This window comes from Colius striatus, chromosome 14, assembly GCF_028858725.1.
Source record: "Colius striatus isolate bColStr4 chromosome 14, bColStr4.1.hap1, whole genome shotgun sequence".
NCBI classification, from domain to species: Eukaryota; Metazoa; Chordata; class Aves; order Coliiformes; family Coliidae; genus Colius; species Colius striatus.
The window spans coordinates 12,244,149-12,270,058 of NC_084772.1; positions in this window are offsets into that span (position 1 = coordinate 12,244,149).

Consider the following 25,910-nt stretch of genomic DNA (forward strand, 5'->3'; position numbering starts at 1 on the left):
ACAGCCACAACCCTCACATCCTGTTCAGGCCACATACAAAAGTTCTGTGTGTTGCAAGAGGACTACAGACCACCCTTGGGAAGCCTTGATGGACAGCTTCCCGGCCTCCTGGACCCACAGCATCACCTTGAACTCATAATTTCTGCTGAGCCAGAGTCTTTCCATGAGTTAGCCTAAAATGCAAATGCTTGTTTTCCTCTTGCACTGAATAAGAGACTGACAATATCTAATTGTCAATACTCCTCCCTTGAGAGACATGCAACAGCATTGCTCCTCAGGGCATATTCCCCACTGCTGTATTTAGAACAGTTTGAAAAGACCAAATTTAAAAAGTAATAATCTTTCCAAAAACTCCCCACCCACCATCACTCCTCTGCCAAATTTCAGTTTGAAGAAAATGAAAAAGGACAAGTTTATACACTCTGATGAACGGGAGTTCAAAATGGAACCTGAACATCATAATTCTTGCAAATGTACTGTGATAATGGAAAGCAGTGGTGATGATGGCATTGTGCCCAAAGGGGCCCTTTGTTGTAGATGCTTGTGGTGGTGTCTCTTTTTGCAGTTTATATTAAAGGTGAAAACGTCTGTTTTCTTCAGCGTTAAAAACTCTTTTCCTCCCTCTCAGCTTACTGATAGAAATTTTAAATAAAGCTGGACATCAGTAAGTCTGCAATTTTGTTAACTGCAAATTACTTGCACAGGGAGGTTAACTTTCTGTTCATGAAACTCCTGCTTTCTGCAGATGTTAACATTTGCCACAAAAGACCACATGGACAGTTGTCAGACTATTGCTTGCTTCTATTAAGTATTTGTAAAGTGGGAAGTCACCTACATATATAGATGGCAACATCTCTGCTCCTGAATTTTGTATTATCTGCCATGTGTATGTATTCTAAGTCTACAGTGAGTGATACCAAATAATTTTATTGGCTTAGAACCTTTGCTTTAGCAAATTAAAAGAGACTGAGATGTCATGATTGGATGTTTCTTTAAAAGTTATATGAACAGAACTCTTTTGTGCAAGTTATCTCAAAAGTCATGTAGGGGGCTTGAAATTGGGTAGAATAAGAATGGCTTTGAATTTGTAAATACAGGAATGAATACACAGTAGTTGCACTCATCAAATTTACTGATGTGAATTTTGCAGGCTGGAATCAGTTGTCTTTGTACAAACTCAGCTGTGATACTGTGATACTTACTCAGCTCAGATCCAGGCAGTCATTTCTAAAGGTTGTAGAGTGTGTTTGCAGCATTATAATTTGACATCAAGTAATGTATAATCTCATGGCTAAACCATTATTGTACATGAATTCCGACATCTTTGAATCCTCTGCAGCACCAGAGAAATCTATGTAATTAAAGGCAGAACTTAATCTTTAGATTTACAAGGCTACAACAATTACCTTTTACCCATGCACATGAACTACTGCATCAGGCAAATCTCTAATTAGTTAAAACTAAAACAAAGTGCATTTCTATTATTAACAATATTGCATAAAAGTCTCAGTGCCATAGCTGAAAAATCAAAGCCAAGTAACAGTTCAGAGATAGTTGCTGCTATAAAACTTTTGACCTTGGTTACCGAATGTACATACAAACAAATAAACTAACCAGACAGAGATAGTCCCCTAGGAGCAATCATGATTTGCAAAATTTTAGGGGCTTTTAGCCAACCTGTAAAGCTGATGGAATAAAAAGTTTGCCTGTGTATGCCAGCTCACTAATCAGTGCCCTTTTTCACTAGCTGAAAGACTGGTTTGTAGATTTGCTTCTACTCAAGGCATCTCGTTTTGCATCCTTTCCAGTAAATATTGCTGACTCGAAGGCTCCAGGAGTCAGGAAGTGTTTTGTGGAAACATCACGGACAGCACTACGTATCTTGCAGTGATAACTCTGTGGAAGGCTGTAAGTGCAGTTTTGCCAGTTGTGTTCTTTAGATACAGCTGTCCTCTTGGATACCTATTGCTTCATGTTGGCTTAAAATATTGCTATGCTATATTGTCAAATCTACGACCCCTTAGATAACTGGTTCCAAGTACGTTTCTTCAGTAAAGTTTGGTGGTAAGCATTGCTTGTCCGATGGGTCTCAAGTATGCCAAGTTAGTTCTCAATATTCCTGTGTTGATTCTACTGCTTATTGTTAGCCTCTGACCTTGGCACATCTCCCTTGGAGTCCCGAGGATTATCTCGATGAGGGTTTATATTAGTCTCCATCATTCAAGTTGTCTTGCAGTCAACTGCAATCATGCTTCAGTGATCAGCAGAAGTGGTCATTATTAAATCTTACATGTTTTTTTTCATCTTCAGCATAAATTCTGCTTTGACAGCTTGCTCATCCCCAAATCCCTTAAAGTCCCCTTTGAAAATAGATATTAGAGGCTTAAACTTATTGCTCTTCTTTTACATACTGGGGTATGTATTGATACATACTGGGGGAAGTTCAGGGTAGAGCTTTGAAAAGTGACAACTTCTTAATGTCTGTGAGGACATATAGGACATGTTATTCTTGTTTTCTAGAGCTTTGTTCCCAGCTACCATTGCCTACTAACTCTGAAAACAGGGCATTGTATCTTCTTAGCCTGAGCCCCAGGGGAGACTAGGGGAGAATCATAAATATGAGCCTCAGTTATCTGCCATGCAGCACCTACGTGAAGCAGCTGAAATCAGAGCTGTGGTGCCTCTGACCTCTCTCTTCAGGACATCTCTTGGAGTATGTGTTTGAATAGCTATATAACATACTGATCTTATCCCATTTCAACACACACCTACTCAAAGAATATTGCAATTGACTTACATAAGAACTAGACAAAACATGGCCATTTGAAACTAGTTCACATTGTTAAAGCATAAAGAGAAAGAACCCTTTATTCGCATTTTCATTCAGGTGCTGTGTCACAGTGAGACATAGGCAGTAAAATAGGCAAGTGGATATAGGAAACCAGCTCAGCAAAAACTTATTTAAAAACTTATGGAAGATCTCCTCATGTTCAGGTGCATGGAAGATGGTGTGAAGATGCACAGTCTGAGGCTGCCTCTCGGTCCGTAATCACTGGGAGTGGAAGAGAAGAAACACAGTGAGAAATGGGGTGACTGTGGATACCCACTGTTAGCCACAGAAAGGCACTGGGATATAGCTGTAACCCTAAATGAGGTGCCAGCAGCAGACAGGTAACAGAAGGGGTTTTTTTCCCCTTTTTTGTTAAGTACAAAGACACTTTTTCTCTGTGTTTTGGGGGAAATCCTATTATTCCCTTTGCCCAAGCCCTGAGACTACTCCTGGGAGAATAAAGTGCTTAGAAAGCTTGGGAAAGTAGACCTACATCCTTGTAGCCAGTTACTAAGTCCCATAGGCAAAGCTGGAGAAACACAGGCTTTGCTCTGTAGCAAGAGCAAAGGGCCATCTTCTACCCTTTGCCAATAATGTTTATTTCCCAAGCGCTAATCTGAATTAAACCTTTTCATAAGCTATTTTTTGAAGCAAATCACCTGACCATGCTTGGATATGAGAGTCCTGTGAGCTAGGCTTTGAAACAGCAAATCGCTATAACAAATGGTTAAAGTGTCATGCATCAAAATGACCCTTTGCCTTCAGAAAATGGCCACACAAAGCAACCCACATTTTGTCCACCTGGTAAGATACACATGGAGCTTACATCAGTAAGCCTTTAATCGTGTGTGTGTGTCTTCACTAGCTCTGCTGCGACTTGTTTGGGCTGTATAAACTCTTCAGAGCCCTGTCCTTGTATATTTGTGTGAAATGTCTTACACACCTACAGAGCTGTATATAAAAAATAAATCCTAATCCTCATCAATAATCAGTGAAGGGAGCAGCTGTGGGCTGTACTTTGGATGACCCTGGCCAAGTGAGCTAAAGATAAGAAAATAAAAACCCTGTACATGGCACTATAGACAAGTGTCTTGGCTTGGGTCTGAAATGATCTGTGCATCTCCAACATTGCAAAAACATGGAGGATTTTTTCTTTCCATCAGTGCCAAGTGCCTCCCTGGTTATGCAGAGCTTTGCAGCCCACACAGCCTGTGAAGGGCTGCAGCAAAACATGTGCATGGATAGGCCTGAGGCCAGGAGAACAGGCACTGGGATTGCCTCTGGCCCAGGAGAAGAGGCAGGATGACTCTGGGACTGCACCTGCAGCCTTACACAGCTCTGAGGATGTGTCACTTCTTTTGCATGGGCATTACTTTTTTGAAGCCAAACTTCCTATACAGCCATTGCCCAATGTTGCTGTGTGTGATGAATTCCAGTTCTCAGGATGAGACAAGGTGTGAATTGGCTCTAATTTGTCTTCCCTGCCTGCTAATCTTTGGCTATTTTTAGTCCTCATAGGGACAGTGGATACACACAATTTCACATGTTCCACCACAGCTGAATTTTCCATATAAATCCCCACTTTACAGCTCTCCAGTGCTCTCAAAGATGAGAAATGATGTTCTTGCCAGTTTAACCCATATAAACTTCATCATATTCTGAGTTTGGGAGAGAATTAATAAATCCCAGTGCATGTTTCCTGAGAAGGAATTCTGTTCTGTTTTCAAGGCGATGATGCAATCTCACTGATGGAGTGAGAATAACTTTTCCTTCAATCCACACCTTGGTTTGCATATTAGTACGTAGAACGAGTGAAGTATTCCCAAGAACATCAACAGAAAGGCAGTAATTTTCTTTCTCTCCTTTTCCCACCATTCTTAAATCTTCCCTGTTCTCCTTTCCAACTTTTAAAACAGCATGTGCTGCTTTGTTTTCAATCTTAAATCCTTCCATCAGACCTCTTCTGCTGGCTACGTGCCTGTCTTCCTTCCTCCTGCTGCACTAAAAATAACGCTGTGATCATTCCAGCAACAGTTGATGGGAGACCAGCCTATAGGATCAGCTGAATCTGCAGTATGGGGGGCACCAGAGTAGCACAGTTACATTGCTACCTGAGAAGTGATGCAAACTTCTAGCTCTTTTATTTAAAAAACTTTGCTTTGTGTCTAAACAAACATGCAGTTAAAATCTATCCTGCAGAATAGCCTTTCTAGACAGGAGTACTTGCAGAGTACTCAAAGTTTACCAAATTTTCTTTTCTTCCTTCTTTACCTGTCTTTCCCAGAGCCCTTGTTTTCTTTTTTCCCTAGATGGAAGGGAATTCAACATTGACCTCTGAAGGTTGCATCTAAAATGCCACAAATTTTTTTTGGTCCAAAATGCCACAGGTCTTTCAGGATCCATGGACAACCATTTTCAGGCAATATTTATTATCCTGAAGCTACCTCTCAAAGACTTAAGGCAGTGGGTAGGAAAGAAAGTAGGTAACTTTTAGTCACTTTGGTTAAGGAAACTTTTCACCAGTAGTGTTTTGCACTATTTTGGCTTTTCCTGTGGTATGAGTTTGCTATTTAAACTGCTGTAATTCACTACTAAAGCTAGAAAATTGTAAGTGCACAAGCACTACATGACATGATTTCGTATGTGCTGTGAGTTTGCTGGATGACTTTTGTTCACTTTACTGTTTCTTTATCTGATCTGTGAGCTGGCTCTCACTTGGGAATTAATCTGAATCGCGGTCTTAAGAGTATGGAACTAAATTCGGTGTCTTACTTGTTTGACTTCTTTCTTTGTTGTGAAGCAGTACCTCATTCATTCTGTACACATTGTAGTTTATTAAAATCTATATTGAGGAATATGCAATTGAACTACTTTGAGATCAAGACTCATTGGTCTGTCCCTGCTGCCTAGTGGTGTTCAATTGCCATTTGCCAAACAAAAAACCCATCAGGTCTTGCTCTTTTGCTTTTCTTGTGTAATATTCTGGGTATGCAGGTGGTCAGTGTAGGACAGCATAAAGAAAAGTCTAGCAGAAGACTTTTTTGGCCCTGAGACAATCTTCAAATTTTGGCTGTCATTCTTCTAGGGGAGCAATGACCATACACCCAATGGACAATTAGGCTTTTAGGGGGACAAGGAGACAGAATCCCGTTATGTGCCACTTCCTTTATCTAGGAAATACTGGAATTTTGTGAAAATAGGTAGAAAATAAAGAATTCACAGTTGAAACTGATTTGGAAATGAAACATAACTGTATTGTTTATTTTGTATGGAAGGTTGCCTACAGCGTCTTTTGAAGCAGAGTCTTCTGAGGCTAGCCTGAATCAACTAGTTGACCTAATGAGAATGAACCTTAGCTAAGGCACAAATTCTGCTTGTTAATTGAAGCTGTCACTTCTTTAACTGGCCTGGTACAAGTTTGTGTACAGAGAAATACAAAGTAAAAGAGCAAGACAGAGTATCTACTACTACTACATGCATGCCACCACTAGTAGTTTGAATTGCATGTGAATAAATTTTAAAAAGCATGTTTGTTTTTTACTTTCAGTCCTCATATGTATGTTACTTTGTCCCTTTAAATACCCACCTAAGCTAATAACCTTAAGAAAAAAAAAAAGGTCTTTGTGTGAAGTAGCAAAGCTGGACAACCCATATGTCTTGGGTGGCACCTCATAGCTCATTTTAGTTCAAATAAGAAATTAATTGAAATGGGAAATACATTCCAAAATACTGAGAAGGATGGAGATATTTAGGCAGAGCTGTGGGGACAGCTTCATCTAGTGGGTGAGTGCTATGAATAAAAGTAGCATATAGTTCTACTGGGAGGGATTTTATGTTGTTTGTACCCCTTCTATCATTACATTATATGATTTGGTTAGTGAATGGGTCTATTTTCTTGGCATTGGAACTCATGAAAACCATAACTAAATATTTGGTGATTTTTTAGAAGTAGGTTTCAAAGTGAGTAAATTTAAAATTGAGATGACAATGAGATTTTGAATCTCATGTTGTGTATCTTGCTTTAGATATGTCCCTGGAAATGTATAATGCAAAATGCATCAGTGACAGGTCAGCACTAAATAATCAAATTAATTTGCCCAGCCTCTAAAAGCTGAAATCTGCAAATCTAATTTCCTGGAGAAGCTTTCACTATTGTTTACAGCTGTACTTTACAGCATATATGGATGTACAACAGGAGAGTCGTCTGGCCTTAAATGCAGTTGATTGTTTGGCTCAGGAGCGTAATAAAACTGTCAGCCAAACTCTGCCATTGAACACTCACTTATCTATATTTGTGACAGGAGCTTGTCAGTGATTTCCAGTAAAAACTCCTGGAGGCCTAATAATTATAAAAATGCTGAAAGAGAATTTTCACCCTCATTAAGGGTCAGAAATGAGTTGTATATTGGTGGCCTACAGTCAAAAGTGGGCTACACATGCTTGAACTGCACAGAGCTGCCTCTCTGCTGTGCATGCTGCTTGCCTTGCTTTGCCATCAATCCTTCTCTAGTGCACGATCCACCCTTGGCACCATCACCTCATTGCTATTTTAGCCAGGAGGGTGTCCTGGGAGATGTAAGTATCCTTATTGTATCTAGCAGATGTGAGAGTTGTAATGAGTGTCCCAGTATCACTGTTACCTGGTACAGGCACACTGCCATTTCTTATGAAGCTCTCAGCCGAAAGGACACCCCAGAGGAAAGGGGGAGAGCGAGCTGGCTGTGCTGGCTTTGGCACACTCAAGGCTACCAGCTTTACTCCTGAGCTCCAACAGGCTCTCCTGGCTCCCTTAGCTACCTTAAACGTGGGTGATGGGTGCACCCACGAGGACAACTCCCTTCAGGCAGAGGAAGGAAGTGACTCCAGCCTCCCACATCTTGGACAAATGCTCTAAACACTGAGCTAGTGAAGGGGAAAACAGACGTTGCCCCTGCCAGCTTTGGGAGAAAGGGCTGGTGTCATTCTAGTGCCAACCTACAGGCAAGGATGTGGGTAGTGGACTCTGTCTTTGCAGTCCAGAGGAAAGCATACCACATGATTAAGGTCAGAGATATATCTTTCTTCTGTTTACTATAGGCTAACTGCACACTTGTCCTTCTTCAGTGTCTGTGTCTCTAGAGGCATTGTACAGGGAGCTATACTAAGGGTTTCAGGTTCTGCTGGATGGTTGAGCTTTTAAAAGTCAGCATTACAATGGTCTTTTGTGGATCTAATCCTTGAGAGCATGAGTTTTGTTTGCTAAGTGATTTAAATGATCAAGTGCCTAAAAGTACTCTAAACTACCAGAAGAAATACTTTTCGCCCTAAGCCCTTATGAGTGTGTGTAGCAAATTTTCATCAGGAGAGGTAAGAGTATCCCCTGTGCTATAGAGCTTAGTCCCAGCAAAGCAGACAACATCTGCTCATGATATCAGAGAGGGGAATCTGAATTTATTTTATTTGTGTTTATTTTATTTTTGTCTACTGCAGAGTACCTCTGAAAAATTTAAGGGCATTGTTTAGAAAGATGGTGGTGGTAGGTGTACCAGTACTGTAAGAGTCATTGCTATTTTCACATGTTTCTCAATTAATCCTCAAAACTTGCTTCTTACTATTCATTCATCCTCTGAAAATAAGACTTTAAACTTGACCAAAGAGCTTATGAAGGAAGCAAATGCCTTCAAAAGAGACTGAGCCCCGGAAGTGTCGGCTGTGATTCATTAGTGTCATAAAGACACATAATCAAGATGAGGAGGACAGGGAAAGTTTCCATAACAGCAACAGTACTAAAATAAGACTAGAAGAGTTGTCATCATTGTTTGAAACAGACACAACCCTTAAGTACATCATTATTATTTTCTAGAGGAGTTGCAGTGCTTAAGGCATTGTGTGACTCACAAAGCCCCTCAGCCACCTCTTTCACTTCAATTTCTCCATCATTTTGGAGTTTAAATAGCTTGTTCTTCTCAGACAATAAATTTGTCTTTCTTCCACCAATACTGTATTTATTATAAATGACATTTCTGCTTAAACAGAAGGGTCTTTATTGAAAAAAGGGCAGCAGTCAAGTTTTTTTTTCTTACCAAACAGAGTAGGATTCCTTTTAAAGAAGTAAACGGGTTTACTTCAGATATTTGCGTAACAGACAGACTTGCATTCAGAGGAAATTCAGTAATTTGGGGAACAAATGTGTTCAAATCTAATTGCTACTCATCCATGTATGTATCTAAATATGTATGTATGTATATGTCTGTCTATCTATTTTAGATCAAAGGATGTTCTAAACACAGTGGGATGGTTACATCCTTTATGACTGGCTTTGGCTGCAGGAATAAGGCACAAAGTTTAGTGACAGGCTCATAAAGACCACACTTCTCAATCTGGAAATGTTAATCTTACTTTGAGATACACTGATGAGTCTGCTGGGAGCTACTCAAAGTTTGTTTAAAGTGCTAATTGCATATACTCTCTTGATGTTATTTCTAGGAAGGAAACAGTTGGGAATGTATTGTTGTGTTGGATATTGTGTTGAATTGAGTTAAAGTCAAGATAGTGTTTCAATATCTGTTCTTACATGTGTTGGCTAATGCATGAGGATGGAGAAATGGCAGTATATGCTTTCCAGCCCGCAGTCTGTGGTTTACGCCCCATAAGCTGTAGATCACCCACATTTCTGTTTGAGGCAAGCCTCAGCAAATTCAGGCTTGCAGTATTTCTTTGGATGGTTTGCAGTTCCAACCTGCTGAATCCTGTTTGCGTGTTCAGGCTCATATGATCTAGGAAGTGTCCAACTGATATTAAAAGGAAACAAAAATAATTCATTTGAAATCTGATCCAAAGTTTACTGAAGCCAGTGCCAGAGCCTCATGACTTCAAACTACCTTTTGGTCAGATACGTCTTCTGTAATGTAACCAACGATGTTCACCTCCTCTGTGTGCCTGTCTGAGTGCATTTCCTTCACGTAAGATAAGTAGGAAAGATTTTTCCTAATCTCCTGAGTTGTGAAGGGCTGCAGTAGAGTTTCTCATTTCTATTAATTTTGAGGTGAACAGCATCCTGGAGGAACGCTTCAGAAACAACCTGTTAAAACACAGGCTGAAGGCACCTAAACACAGTGCAAGCTGGAAAAGCAAGTTGAGAGCAAGACCCCAAAGTCTGCAAGACTGGTAGCAAAATGCTGCCTAGGCACAGGGCAAGCACAACAGGAATTGGCACTTTCACCTGTGAAGGTGCTGGCTTGAGCTATTCATCCTCAACTAAGGCCAATTGGTGTGCATGACAATATGGAGGAGTGTTTGAAGAGGGGCTTAACACCGCTCCAAGATAGCAGAAGTAAAGTTTTAGGTACTTGTGACTAATTAATTTCTTAAAGCTTTTACTTGTAAGCATGCTTGTTGGTCATTGCTCTGAGTTCTCTCCTGGTAGATTAGTTTGGGAGAGGTTAGTATCTGTCCCACCTCTCCCTCCAACAGTGCAGGTCTGCACCAGCACGCTGCAGGCCTGTGGTTAAGTGCTGCAATCTGGTCCTGCATGAAATACTCTGCTCTTTAGGTTTGTGGTACAGTAACTTGAGCAATCCCAGCTATGTGCGCCTTGTCATATGCCACTATAAAGTAGGAACATGCTTTCCTACAGTTATTAATTTTTCTCCTGCAACGTAAATAGTATGTTGAATCTGCCACTAGAGTTCAGTGTTTTCAGGCTCCCTGACACTGAGGGGCAATTCTCCAGGGGCAAATGCTTTAGGTAAGGAAAAGCTTTTTGTCTCCAGACAAAAGACTTTTCAAAGTATTTTTTTTCCACGTATTTATCATGCTGTCAGGATACATAGGAACACCTGTAATGTGTGATTGCTAGAAATAAGATTTTTCTCTACTGCCTTCTTTAGGTTGTCTCTAAACAAAATCATTCCTTTTGTATCTGCATGTCTATTTTTGAGAGACTGATAATACTGCACTGGAGAAGAGCTCTGAGTGAAACTGTGTATATTGTTTTGCTCCTTGCTATTTAAAATTACAGATGAATTCAGTCAAATATGATTAGAAGAGAGGAGCAAATATTCTTTATAACCTTTGTCAGTTGAATATGAGGCGTTAATGTTTGTTGGCTTGCTTCTCTCTGATCTGCAAAGAAGAAGGTTAGGAAATATCTTTGGTCTCATCTTTCCTGTTATGATAAATAACTGATCTGTGGTCAGAGCCGTAAAGTTCATAACCTACCCAGAAAAAAACTTAGGAACAAACCACTGCTGCTGCAACATTATGTAAAGTGGAAAACCTATTTTTCTGGGGAGGGGTGCTGCTTAAAGATGATTTCACAAAAGAGGAAGCCCTTGCTGTTTATCCTGCTTGATCCAAATGTGCAACATTTCCTGTGGCCAGATCTGCAGTAAAATCAAAGGGGTAGCCATTTTCTGTGGTCAATTGCTTCCTATAGCATACCCATACGAGAGAGGAAGAAAATTACCATTTGTTGTAAAACTACCTTTAACTTTCCTTATCTGATTAATCAATTAAAAACAATGATGCACTGGTAATAACCTCACAATATCCAACCGATAATCTGGTCTTCACATCTGTCTGGCAGAACCACTGTCTATTTTAAGGTGACAAAAGGCAGTTTTACAGATTCTGCAAGATGGAATTTTTTCCTTAAGACTTTGCAAATACAGAGGGTAGACAGCTGATAAAAATCTCTGCTTGCAGGAGGTTATCAAGTGTTTGATTGTGCAAAAAAGCTAAATCTTGGGTTTTAGAAAATGAACACGACTTTCTAGAGCAATCTGGAAATGAAGACCCTGTTAACAATCAACATGTGTGCCCGAATCTTGCAGGCTTGGTGCAGGTATAATCACTGTTGAACTTGGAATTTTTCATGTTTAAGTACTATATTATCTGAATTTCTGTGTGTTTCAGTTATCATGGAAGGTGCATAGAGACTCACATAGCTTTATAAAAACAGAGAACTGACAGAAAGACAAATAGACAGACTTCAGGCTTTCTGTCAAATGCAGATAGACATGGATGCCAGCAAGGCACTGGAAGAAGTTGTGTCATTGGAGGCCAAAGGTTAGTGCATTGGCTGACACAGAGAACAGTTACAAGCCTGAGAGTATGCACATTCCTCATCCAGACTACTGGAGGACTTAATTTAGTTATTTACAAATATTTGCCAGCTACTTACAGAAAGTCTGTGGCAGATGAAGAAGGCTATGCAGCTTCTGAGGAGTGTGTGTAGTGCTACCACACACACAAAATTATATTAAGAGGAAATTATTTAGGTTACAAGGTCAAACAGAGCAGAGAGAAGATACTGTCATTAAGATTACTTTCATGAATTCAAGTCCTCAGTGTATCTGAGTAAAATTACAGTCTTTGACTGCACCCTGTGCATTTTATCTATGATGACCCCTACCTGGGCTAAGCAGTATTTAGCAAGTCTGGAAAATGCAGAGTGCTCTCTAAATGGACTTACTGAAATGCCTCTACAGATTTTCCCAAGGAAACAAGCCATGCCCAGTGTAGTAGAGAGCTGGCTTTCTCGTTTGTTTAGGACAGAAGTTGTAGGCTAGTGAGGAGGAGTGTCTCTAAAAAGTCTATATGTATGCTCAGTTACCCACAGCTATGTGCAGGGAATGCAGTTCTTCTCGTTCTCTGAGGTAGTTATGCCTCCTGGATCCTACAGTCTGGTGGCTAGCACCCCCTAAATACTGAAATGATTGATGAAATCAGTTGCCAGCTAGAGTCCTCGGTGGGTAACATGGGAGACAGAGGCAAGATTCCTAGATTCCATTTGCGTCTGACACAGTGTGTGATCTTTAACAGCAAATGTAAGTCAAATCAGGGCATGCTCTGATCTGTCACGAAAGGCAGTTATGAGATTAAGGACTGTTTGTCAAAGCTAGTTTAGTCAATTCTGCAAAACACAGGCACAAGTGACTCTTGGTTGTTGGGTCCCACCAGGGACAGGCTAACAGAATTAATGAGGATGCTGCAGAGCATAGCAATACTATTAGTCAGCTGACAACATCTGCTCCTTCTCACTACAGGCTTGCAATAGTGTTTTCTACCCTCCTTTTCCACTTAATTGACCACCACCATCCCCAATTGCCTGAATTAATTCACTGAACCCACATACTGTTTCAGCTGCATCCTCCAGAGTTCCCATCTCTTTGCATTGGGTCTACATCCCTGCTCCACAGCTCACACAGCAAAGAACGGACCCAAATAATCTAAGGACAGAAATATTATGCATATGCACCAGCTACTTTAAGCTAAGTCCAATTGTTTTAGGACAGGTCAGATACAGTTTTCATTCTCTGAACAGTTTACAGGACATTTCTAAGTTTCCCTGAGGCATCAGACTGATTGCTGCTGTGCAGAACAATGGGGTAATCAATGCAGGCATAGTGGAGCTGTTTAATTCGCCTGGAAGAGCGTCTACAACATGCAGCCGGTTTGATTCTTTGGGAGAGCAGCAGACCTGCAGAGCAGCCCAGCACTGGGTGCCAGCTCAGAGCTCCTCCATCAGTGGTCCCATAGCAGCCAGGGAAAGTTAGCAGGGCTTCAACCGTTCTAAGGAGGAAAAATAGAAGAAAATGTGCCTTATTGGATGCTGCTGAACTGGGAAGAGTCTGAAAGACAGTCATGAAGGGCAGAGTATCCCAGTTGGCTTCTGTGTATCATTAGCTCCTAAAAGCCAGGTGCTAACTTCCTGCCCAGAAATCAATAGTCTTGTTCTGACAATATCAAAATGCTGCAAGCAAGTTCCTAAACCTTAGACAACCTAAATGTGGATCTGTTTTGAAAATTATCAAAGAAAAAAGCATTTAGGTTTCATTTAGATACCAACCCTTTATATTTTAAAATATTTCTTATGTAACTTTAACTTTTTGGTTAAGTGTTTTCAATGAAAAATGAAACATTTAATTCCAAAAATGTTATCATGGATGTTTCAAAATGTTAAACATTGAAATACATTAGGAGTCATGAAAAATTATGTAAAGTATTCCTGTAATCAAAAACTAGTCCAGAACTTAATCCAGTATACATATGGGTCACAATGAAACTGAGTTGTTTCTGTATACTGTTTCCCTATCTTTATCACTTTTGCTGAAAGGTCATCAAGATGATTTTGTGTTACCTATTTTCCAGTAGTTAACTCATCAGTTGGAAGTTAGTGATTAGGAAACTCTACAAAGTTATCAAAAAAGTGGCATTTTGGGATGAAATCAGTTAATCCTTAGCCTCAAAGGATGGAAAGAGGAAATGTCATTGCAACACTGAACTGTGTTTTACAGTCATTATCACTTAGAAAGCCCTTCAGATAATTCTATAATTAGCATGGGATATGTAATGGAGGAAAAAATACCTGCCACAAGAGGAACTCAGTGAATATTTTAATTCACAAGTGGGATTTAGCTGCTGTGCCGGTGCAATCTGCTGAAACAAAGCTCCTTTCAGTAAAAAGTCATAGTTTACAATATCTTACGGCAGCAGACACCTGAACCTTCACTGAGTGTCATAGCTGAAACTGCAGCTCATGCTCTTTGCTAAATAGCACTCATGGTTGTTCAGAAGCAAACTGTAGTCCCTAAATGGTAAATGAGATTTAATCCAGTCAGGGAACTGACTGCATTTGCCTGATTCTCAAAATACCTTTCAGCACAATTACTGCTTCAGTCAGATCACTGAATTAAAACCAACTCAGTTTATCACACATGTTGATGTTTATACAGTACCTGTCATCACTCACTTAAATGGATAAGAATATGGATAGAGATTAATTCCTGCTCTATATTTTGTCTTGAAACATAAACAGTGTTTTTAACTACTAATTCCTGAAGTGTGAAACTTCATAAAAGATCTACCTAAGTCTTAACAATAGTTACTGCTGCTTAGCTCAGGATTGATTTGCTCCAGCGTTATTTAAACAATGAACAGAGTGTTTCAGTGATTTCATCTTTGCTGAGGAAACTCAATTAAGTTTTTAAGTGTTCAAAATCCAAGTTGTGGATTGTTTAAATAAAAGATGACAGAAGATGGGTTTGTGATTCTTTTAGCAAGGTGAGAAATCCACATTGGATTTCTTCTGTCTGTCATTTAAGAACAGTTCTTCAGACACTGCCTATGTTTTTTGAGTGGAAAACTGTTGTTCAGTTCAACTGTTGTGGGAAAAATTTATCTTTGTAGGAAATGTATTTTTTTAATTGGGAAAAAAAGAGAAAAAATCTATACATTGAAAGTAATTATTATGTCTAAATGATGATAAAAATATTTTTCAGTATTACAACTGATTATATGAACTTGGGATAAAGGATATGCTTATAGATATAGGTTGAAGACTGAGCAGCTCTGGGAAAGGGACAGTTTAGTAGCACCACCGTGAGTAGTGGACGATACATAGATTTGTATTATACCGATGTAGGAGCCCATATTTCCAGAAACAGGTACCTTAGTAAAGGCTTCTGATCCCTAAACTGTGAATAATACATATAGATGCTCAGTTTGGACCTCAGATTGTTACCTTATTTCACAGATGCAGTTGTTATCAGGCAGCCAGAGCACTAGAACCTGACTTCTGAGCCACATCTGGGCAATGCCTCTGTTTTCCATCTCTGTAGGATATATTGGTAGGAAAACTTTAAGTCTAGTTTCCAGCTTCTGCAGCAGAGACAAGCTTTTTCTTGTTCTGAGACAAACTTTTTCTTCCTTCTTTTCTTACTAGAATCCTGTTCTGGCTGTCATCCTCCTGGCCAGAAGCTTTCCTTCAGTTTCTAGCCCAAATATATTAATGGATTTCTTTAGTTGTCTTTTAGTTTCAACAGCTCTTGTAGTATCTCCCCCAGAGATACCTACAGGGAGCAGTGGCTTTAATTCAGCTAGGAAAAAAAAAGAAAAAAGAAAAAAAGAGCCAAGCTCTGCTCAGAAAAGAAAACGTAATTCAAAATCAGGCCACTTTCTCCCCTTCACCACCAGTCCTCAGTCATTTTACAAAATGCCATTGGCTCTGCTACCTGCACCATCTCCTGCTCTCTGGCAGTAGTGGGGGGATCCAGATTGGCTGAGGAGGTGATATTTCCTGCTTGTGAAACATTCCAGTGTAAGGAGGGGGCACTCTCACATAGTCTCCTATTTAGTGAGTTATATCAATAAATTCCAAGCAGAAAATGCCAACTGCATACCATTATGACCGCAATTGCTCGGACTAGAATGCTTCACATGCTGCCAGAGCTATCAGTGGAAAGGCAATGCTCTCCACTGCTGCATCAGCTATCCTTCCAGAGCTGTTCACCAGCATATCCTCTCATTCAAACACTGATGAGGCGTGTTTCAAACATAACAGAAACCAGATGTTGTGTATTCATTGTATAATTGCACAGCTGAAAAGAGGTTGCAAAGTGGCCAGAAAGCACTAAGCAGTAACCGCGGGAAAGCGCTCTGGGAAATCTCTGCAGACCAGGTTGGACGTTGCCATTCCATGTTGTGGATTTAGACTTTTGTGAGAGATTAACCCTCATTTTGACTCACCTGTAAATCTCTTGAGTGATCTGTAGAGTATGCCTCTACAAGACATGACTTGACTCTCCAGGCTAGCTGCATGAGCCCCACACGTCTTTACCCAACTGACTGCAGCTGGCACAGCACCCGTGCGGCCCGTGAGCATCTGTGGGGCACTGAGCACACTTTGCATGGCATTGTATGGCACAGAAAGGTACGAGCTTGGGGCATGATTAGTTCTGCAGAATAAACTCCTCCAAGTGTTCTGGTCACACCTAACCTTTTTGTTTGTGTGTGTATTCAGAGGGCCAAATGTTGTAAACAGACAAACGGTTGCAGCGCTTATATCAGATCTGCATTTGGATGTATATGGCTGCTCTGCCAAAATAATAGTTTGTCACCATTAGCAATTGCTGACAGTATCATTAGTAATCTAACATTATTGGGTAAACAGGATTTTTGATTACAGGATTTTTATTCTCCCAAAGATTAGGATTTCAAGAATAGAAATAGTTATTCAGCATTTGATATCCAGCCAAAGTGGTTGAATTTTCACGAAAAGAAATAAATCCAGCTAACACTTAGCCAGATAACTCAAAACCTTGACCAGTCCCAAAGTGCAGATAATTTATGATTTGAAACCTCGTGCTATCACCACAGGACCCAGGGAAGAAGTTCAAGGGAGACAACATATTTCTTGTTAGAAGCAGTATAAAATGGCTCTCTCTGCTGATGACGTTCTGATGTTTGTTACCCATCCAGATAATTTCATGAAATCTTTGCTTGAACTTGTTGACAAAGTTGCTTCAATATCTTCCTGTAATACTAATTGGACAGTCAGGGCTTATGCTAGCAAATGGTCTTTGTTCATTGCTGGTAATTAACTATTTAATTCTTAACTGGAAGCCTTAGGGTTTCACACCCTCAAGGTATACACTCAGTGCGACTGCTAAATTTAAAGGTTGGAATCGCCAGAAGTATTGGGGAAGTGTCAGCAGATTGATTTCCTTTAAACTTGTCTTGGTGGGGGAGACTGACAACTAATAAGATTATGATTGTTCCAAAAAACAATTACGTATTGAACATGCTGCCAGTTGCCATAAATCCTGGAACTTTTCAAGAGATGGCTCCATTATTAGCAATGTTTTTGTGGAAAAATGAGAACCACAACATTGGCATTAGGAAAATCCTGGAAATTGATAAAAGCAAGCTTTTGTTTGGAGGCAGAGTATCATTTTGGTTCTCACCTCCTGAAACTGAAAGGGGCCCTATGTGGTTTTACCCAGAGGAAGCTCAAGCCCAGCCTTGTTTATTAAAAGTTCAAGCTACAATGTTATCTCCCCTGAAGAATCAGGTTCCACTCTGGCATGATTCACCCCAACTAAAGCCAAAGGGCTTGCTGCTGGCCTGACTGGGTGTAACTCTGTTTTTGATGACATAGGCAGGGAGTGAATCTACCCTAGTCTTCCAGAGTTTCACATCCATAAGGACGTGTATAAAATATATCCTGATTGCAGCTCTGTCTCAGCTGCCGGCAGCAGCTCTGGAAATGGAGCTGAATCTTGGAGGTGTTCTGTGGGTGCAACAAGGAGAGACTGAGCAAAGGGCAGAGAGAGACCAACTCTAGATCTTGCATCTCCCTCCCCTTGCTCTTCTGCTGTTGAAAAGCTCCTCTTCATGCTTGTGTTAGCTGCAGAAATGCTTTCAGAAAGGTATTTTTGGGAGACATTCAATAATAGTAACTAGAGAAAAATGGATTACGCTCTGAGACCACATGAGCTGCATTCCCAATCCCTGAAAGTGCCCATGATGTGACAAGTATTTGAAGCAGACAACCTGTAGGAAGTCTCTGCAGTATACTGCATTGATTCTAAGCATATCCTCCCATAGGCAGAAACTTTATTTTACTTCCATGTGTATAAGAATGCTCAGACTACAGGAAAATCAAAAGCAATACATATACTAACAAACCTGTTAGAACTCTGAAAAAACAACCCGAAACAATCTAAAGTAGCAGAAGTTATTCTATAAAATTCCTGGCATTTCTGGGATGACCTCATGCTTTTGTTGTGCTGGAATGACCTGCATCACTGGCTTCTGGTTGTGTCTCAGGGTAACCTGGTTTTCTGAAAACCAGTTCCAGATTAGAGAGATACCCTGGCTCCATTGAAGCAAGTGGGAAATTTGCTACACAGAGAATCTTATCCTCAGATTTTCAAACACAAGGAGATGAAAATTTGGCTCTTGACTCTCCCTTGGGATTCTTGAATTAGTTCAACTTCCAAAAGCTCTGACACCCACTGATTTCAATAGGAGCTGCTGGAGCTCTGTGAAAAAAGGTCGTTCATTTCCAACACTAAATATGGATGGTGGAATCTTAAAATTAGTCTCCTATTTTTGAAAATCTTGGTCCAAACCTTTATTAATACCACACTACCATGTGTCCTGCATCCATTGGCATACATAACAGCATTAGATCCACATCTGCTGTATTCTCTAAGTGTGGGAAACAAAAATGGTCTTTTAATCAGATTTAGATGAAAAGCTCTCTCTGAAATAATGATAGCTAGTTATGGATAGTCCATAATTTACTATTAGTTAAAATAGTCCCAAACAGCATGGAGGACAAGTGGTATGTGTGTATACTGTTCCCAGAGAGCTCTGGTAATTGGAGTAATTTCAGCAATTTCCAATTTTAGAGGAAGCAACTGATCTCAAGTTGTTACCTAAAGTAATTCTTACTGACAGTATTATAGGCTTAAAACATTTTCTGCCATGCCAATACCACAAACTAGCTGTGCAATTACAAATGTATTTGTCACTTCTCTATTTATGTTATTAACACTGGTTGTTTGAAAAAAAATAAATGTGTTACTTAGGACAGTCTCTGTCAAAAAAAATAACAAGGGAGCGGGGGTGATATGTTTTTAAAATCAGCATTAAGTCAGATCTCTTCTGATATAATCTCACCAAAATTAACCAGCTAAATAGGGCTGGCTGTGATCTGAATTTGAATAGGAAACCTCTTGGTGTAATGTAAACGCTGGGGGAAGTGGTATTACTAGTTCTGTAGGTACCTTGAGTCAACAGCCCTGCATTGCTTTTATATTGTTTTGGGCTGTTGAGGGCACTGACTGTGTTCTTAATAAAAACTCTATGGGACATTTTGCTGAAAAATTAGTCCAGATGTTTTAGTCAGATTTCAATTTGGCTATCCTCTGCTTATCTCTCTAGAAACAGCAAGAATTAGGGTTGCAAAATATTTTCCATCACAATCCTTGCTTTTAGCAGGCTCTTAATTTCCTGAACTGTTTACTTCTGTTAGCTGAAACTTCTTGAGTTCGGCTTCTGTTGTGCAGTGGGGTGCAGCACTCTCTGCCCTGGTTGAGCAAGATCTCTTCAGCCACTTCTGTGTGTGGGAGAGGAACTTTTTACACATTCCCCAGCATAAATTGAACCACCTTGTTGTGAACAGAGCTTTGGCCAAAATCTCCCTCCCCCCCAAAATGGCTGAAGTGTGAAGCTTAAAACTTGGCACAAACAAGACAATTGTGGTTAAATGATGACTGGAGTCAAATATTCATACCTCTCATTTTATATGTATGTGAGCATCAACCCCGTGGACATCACAGGACCTGTTGGTAATGCTGGGCACTGCTAAATGTGACAGGGCTCTTAGGATCTGGCTATGGCCAAAGGAGGCAAAGCTGCCTTTGTCTTGTGCTGCCTTGAAAATAAGTCCCCTTAATAGTAATATTGTAAAGTAGTACCAGTGCTGTCTCCTACATCCCCTAGGAAGCAAGAGACAGGGGTAGTGAGAAGGAAACCACACAAAAGCCTTGCTGCATTGCTACATCAGCTTTCTGCATTTTATTACTGGAGGCCGGGTCTGGCTCTCATCTGCTTTTCATCAAGGCTGAACCCTGTGGTACCCTTGTGTGTTTGGGCCGTTTGAGGCTAACATAATAAAAACAATAATAAATAACAAATAGGCAATTGGAGTCTAAAGCTGTAGAATGAACTCCTTCAGGTCATGATGGATTGAGTGGTAAAGTCCTAGTGGGCCAGGAGAGCCCCAGCTACTTGTCCAAAAGGCCAGAGGTGTCTGCAGGACTCTGTTACGGGACACACTGAAGCACATCATACCGCTGTGTGGTTCATGCTCAGCAGCAGTGGCTCAAAGCAGGATCAGGCCATTGCTCAAAGCCAGCTGCCCTACCACATCGTGTGACCCCACTTCCTACCCATAGCTTAAGCCCACATTTCAGGAGATCTTATCTCCCTGAGCTTTCTTTCATAAGATTCCAACCTATTTCTTCTTTTACCTTGTCTCTGGCTTGCGTGGAACTCCCCGTGTTGCTAAGGGCAACAATATATATGCCTCAGTGGCTTCTAAATATTCCTGACATTTTGTTGTAGTGATGTGATGCAGAGAGGAAGCACTTACAGCTCAACCTATGTTTCATTTCAGGACAGTGAATTTCCCTGCTGTTTTGTAGTGAAATGCATTTCAGAGTACAGTGTGGCACTGTGTTTGACGATGACTGTGACAACAGTCTTTGCACTGAGGTATTGGATTTGTCTTTCTTTCGGGACTGAAGATCACTTCAGCTCAAAAGCTATTTTCACCAGTACCACAGCAGGGAGCAGCCAAACACAATCTAGTTCTTGCCCTGGTGCTGTGTTAGCCTGTCAAACTGTGCTAGCCAGAGCTACAAGTGACCCAAATGAAAACAAGACCTAAGGTGTACTTGAGAGGCTTTTCCCTTGCTGCACAGCAGTGGTCAACAGTGTGTAGCCTCCAAAATTTGCAAGATATTTGACAGTTTGAAACGCTTAAAACCAAGGACCACACCTTTAATGCCAGTTTAGAAACAAGTATGAAGAATTTGGTTACCCCCCCGTCTGGGAAGCTAATCCACAGGGAGCTGAAAGTATCTGGCAAAGAAACACATTTTGCCTTGGGCTTGATTTGGGGAGAGGAAAAAGAAGTAGTATTTCCAGTTTTTTAATCGATCTTTGGCAGCAATGGAGCACTGCCTTACACGATTCCTGTCATTAGAGGCTACAGCAAAGGAGGATTTCTGAATACCTGCTCAAGGTCTGGTTGATCTGGCACTGATGAGGGTGAACACTGTGCTAAGCTTGGGTAGTAGTGAGGGCCACACTGGTCTCCCAGTTTTTTCAGCTACAAGACATAGACATGTTCACATGACATCAGTATGTACCATAGTAATGTGCTATCCATTATGTGACATTGTGTTTTAGATTGTATTAACAAATTTCTCATTGGTAATAGCAAGAGTGAATGAAGATGAGGGATAATATATCCAGATGGTAAATAGATATGGCTTGTTTGCAAGGTAACTGTTCAATTTCTTCCTACTTTAACAAGGCTGATTCCGTTCCTTAGCTTTTTCTACTTTAGAAGTCTGCTACTACAGGATTTTTGCTGGTAAGAGTATCAATGTGTTTGAAGGTAATTCCATTAGGATTCAGTTGCTAATGACCAGTTTCATACATACTTTACAAATTATTTAGTACTGTCCATAGATTATCTTATTTCAAGGTTCCCGAGAAGACAAAGGCAGGACCTTAGCACTCAGCCACTAGCTATCAAAAGGAACTTGCTATTGACACAACCCAAGTTGTTTTTATGTTCTGGGTGTAGAATCCCTCTAGAAGGTTGAGCAGGCATTCTCATAGGGCTTTGAATGGATTCCCCATTGAAAAGAAATTGGGCACTCAGGTCCCATTGGTGTCCTGAGCACTGTCCCCTTAACAGGCAATTGATGAAAAGTCTATATTAATGAAAGGCTCATTTTTCTGCTGCCCACATTAGCATCTCCTAGAGACTTCCAAGGGGAAGATGCAAGTGAGTAAGCTGAGTCTGACATGTAAAACCAGAAAAGGTTATGAAACATAGTTTAGGGCCTCTGAAAGGTTTCCTCACAGAGAAATGCAAAAGCAGCTCAGCACGGTAGCGTAATCGTAACAGTTGATTGGCCGTAAGCCACAGCTCTGTGCTGTTGCAATGTGTATTTTCTGCTGTTGAGACACGCCATGATAGGAAGCTCTGACATAGCCACCAAGTAACAGCAGCAGACCTGCATCAGGGTCCTTCCTATTTCTGAATGTGGGGTAGAAAGGACTGGGAACAGAGCTGCCATCAACAGAATTGCCATACAATACAGAAGAATAGGGGCCTGGGCTGAGAGGCACCCTGACTTAGCTAAAGGTCTTCCTGCTGAAAAGGATTATAATGGACTACGAGTAAGATTTACCTCAGAGACACACAGAGTGTCCACAAAGGACTTGCTGATGATGCACACATTTGTGTGCCACATGCCCAGTTCATCATTATTTTGAAGCCATTTCACCATTGTTTCAATTATGGCCCATTGTAATAAGCTTAGATAAGAATTATTTATGGCATGTTCATTCTTAAAATGACCCAGGGAAAGAAGAGCATCGACATATTACAGTGAGAGTATAAGGAGTGCTATGAACTCCAGGTGAGGTGGAGGGCAGTATGGACTCCTTTTGCATTTGCTAAGCCCAAAACAGGCAGAAGTATCAAATCTTAACTTTTAGTTACTTGTATAGGGAAAATGATTGCTAAAGTTAGTAACCCACTGAGGTAGTGGCATCTCACCTTTTGAGTAGACCGTTCTGCTTGCATGTATTAGCACTTGGAAATTATTACTTCCTACTGTTTGTGGCCTGTATTACCATGTGTTGATGGTTACACCTAGTCTTTGATGAAGTTGGCAAAATGTTTTAAAAAATACAGTTAACTTCTAGCTCGCTCACACTTTTATTCCACTTGGTCCAAAAGCCTAATTAAATACTATTAGCTCCTATCAGGAAAGATGTGAGAGCTCAAAATTTCTACCCAGACTTAGATAGACTTCTATTTTGTGGTCATCCCAAATTCTGAGTCTAAAAACTTTGCAGCTAAAATGGAGGTTAGTGTCAGTACAGTTGCTATAAAAACACAGGAATGAATGCTCTCATCTCGAGAATTAAGGACTGAAACATACTTAGAAACAATGCCTCTGTATGCCTTCTACATATTTGGTGAACACTGAGCTACCAGACTGTTAATCAGGGATGGTTCTGGAGCAATTGATTTTACTTAAAGCATCATGACAATGATGCAATGCAGATCTCTTTTTAAGGCATACAATGTTTTCCAGAGCTGTTGAGCTGCTGTAATTTCTCAATGAAATCGGACAAATGTAGGGACCTAACATTAATTTCCAGCACTATATAGATGTATATTAATACAGGTTCAATTAATGCTCAAATGAGTCACCAAGTACTGCATTTTTTCATTAACCATATGTATTACATTTTGATAGTCTTGATGGGAAATGCCGTACTTGTTTCTCAGTAATACTATGTATTCAGTTTTTATTGTCTATGATAAAAGCAGCTCAGCCTCATTATTATCCTAGGATTTGGGTGACAGTAGGGAATGCATCACAGCAAAGTTAAAGCCTAGCTGAGAGCAATTTTACTATTATAGGCACAATTACCATCCATTACAAATTCCAGGAATGTGCACAACCATAACTTTAATAGGTGACTATGTTGCAGCAGCATGAAAAGAAAAATGGCATCCCTCCCTCAGCTCAGAAGAACAAAGAAATAAATAAAAGGCTTTTAGTTGCGTGCTCTGTATTAAACTCAGGCAGTCCTGAAGGCATTTGGCTCTTCAGTGGAAAGCAGCTCTGGCTTTTCAGTGAAAAGCAGCTCTGGCTCCTCAGTATGTTGCAGTTTCACCTGATTTAGAAGACTATTTAAGGCTCTTGACCTGCACAATTAGAAAGAGGCACCTGTGCAGAATGCTGTTAGCTTCAGTGAGTCTGTGTGAGATCTTTGGGACCTGTTCCCCACAGAAGTACCCATGTGCCAGGGATGTTTCTAATCCCTTTCAGCAGCTCTTCTTGTCCCAGAGAAAGGACGGGTGTTTTTGTAATGAATTGGACAGTTCTGCTCTGAAAGGGATTTTCTTTTGTTGCTGTTGAAAAAGTAGCAACTGAAGCTTAACTGAGGTTGTTTGCATTTACTTTATTTCCACAGTTCAATTCTTACTGCTTTACCAAAAGCATTTTTTCACTAGAAGTGAAACTTGGACCAGGACCCTATTTCAGGAAAGTACTTCCTTATCCAGATAGCACTAAAGTAAATTCCTGATTTTAAGCAACTGCCTAAATGTCATTGACTTTCCATCTCTTAAGAGAATTGTTTAGTAAAGTGGATGAAACAAGTCAGAAACTAATATGAAGCTGAAAAAAAACAATGAATTTACATTACCTGTAACCAGAGAAGTGCACAACTACTAACTAAGGAAGAGAGCAAGTACTGCAAGTTAAACTGATTTAGTATAAGAAGTATAGCCATGATACTGTTCATGTCTAATACCTTACTTGACAAAGGCTCTCATTTTCTTGCAACTTCAGTAATTAATCCAGCTATTGTATGAAAAGGGAAACTGTCTATACAGGTTCTAGACAACGTGATTTCCATGCCTACATTTTGTAACTTTTTAATTAATTTGTGTTCTTGAAGTAACAATATTAACATAATTTGTTGTAGGGATTTAATCACATGACATTTTAGCTACCCAGACATTTGTATTTGAATAACTGTATAAGGTTACTCATTAGAGCAGGATCTCCAAATATAACAGACTGGTTTTCCTTCCCAGACGTCTGTCCTCCTGTCCTCAAGTAGCCTTTTGTGATTGTTCAGCATTGTGTTGCATTTATGGAACTATGATCGTATGAAATACAACAGCATTTTTGAAGGAATAATGGAGAAATTGCCTTCTGTAGCTGATTTTCCAATCAGGGACCCACAGCTGAAACATGCCTAAGGTGTGGTGGCTGTGAGTGACTCTGGGCAGCAGTTGAGTGTGCAGGCTGGATGGGCTTTGACAAGTGGTTGTGCCAGAGCATGGCATGGACTCCAGCACTTCCTGCTTCACACAAAACTATGCTGTGTCTGGATGTTACTGCAGACCTCCAGCCTTAGAAGTCAAGTCCATGGCCATCAAATACTATTCATGAGTAATTACAAGAGCAGAGAGTTGATGGACAAGAGTCCTTACCATTGCCACTGACTTAGGCATGGTTCTGGCCAAGTTACGTGTCTTTATACAGCTTCATTTAAGGACAGGGAGCTGCTGGAGAGAGTTCAGCACAGGGCTACAAAGATGATGGAATGGAGCATCTCCCTTATGATGAAAGGCTGACGGAGCTGGGGCTCTTTAGTTTGGAGAAGACTGAGGAGTGACCTCATTAATGTTTACAAATATGTAAAGGGAAGACGTCAGGAGAATGGAGCCAGGCTGTTCTCAATGATGTACAATGATAGGACAAGGGGTAATGGGTGCAAGCTGGAACATAAGAGGTTCCAAAGAAACATAAGGAAAAACTTCACTGTGAGAGTGAGGGAGCACTGGAACAGGCTGCCCAGATGGGTTGTGGAGTGTCCTTCTCTGGAGACATTCAAACCTACCTGTATGAGTTCCTGTATGATCTACTCTAGGTCGTCCTGCCCTGGCAGAGGAGTTGGATTAGATGATCTTTCG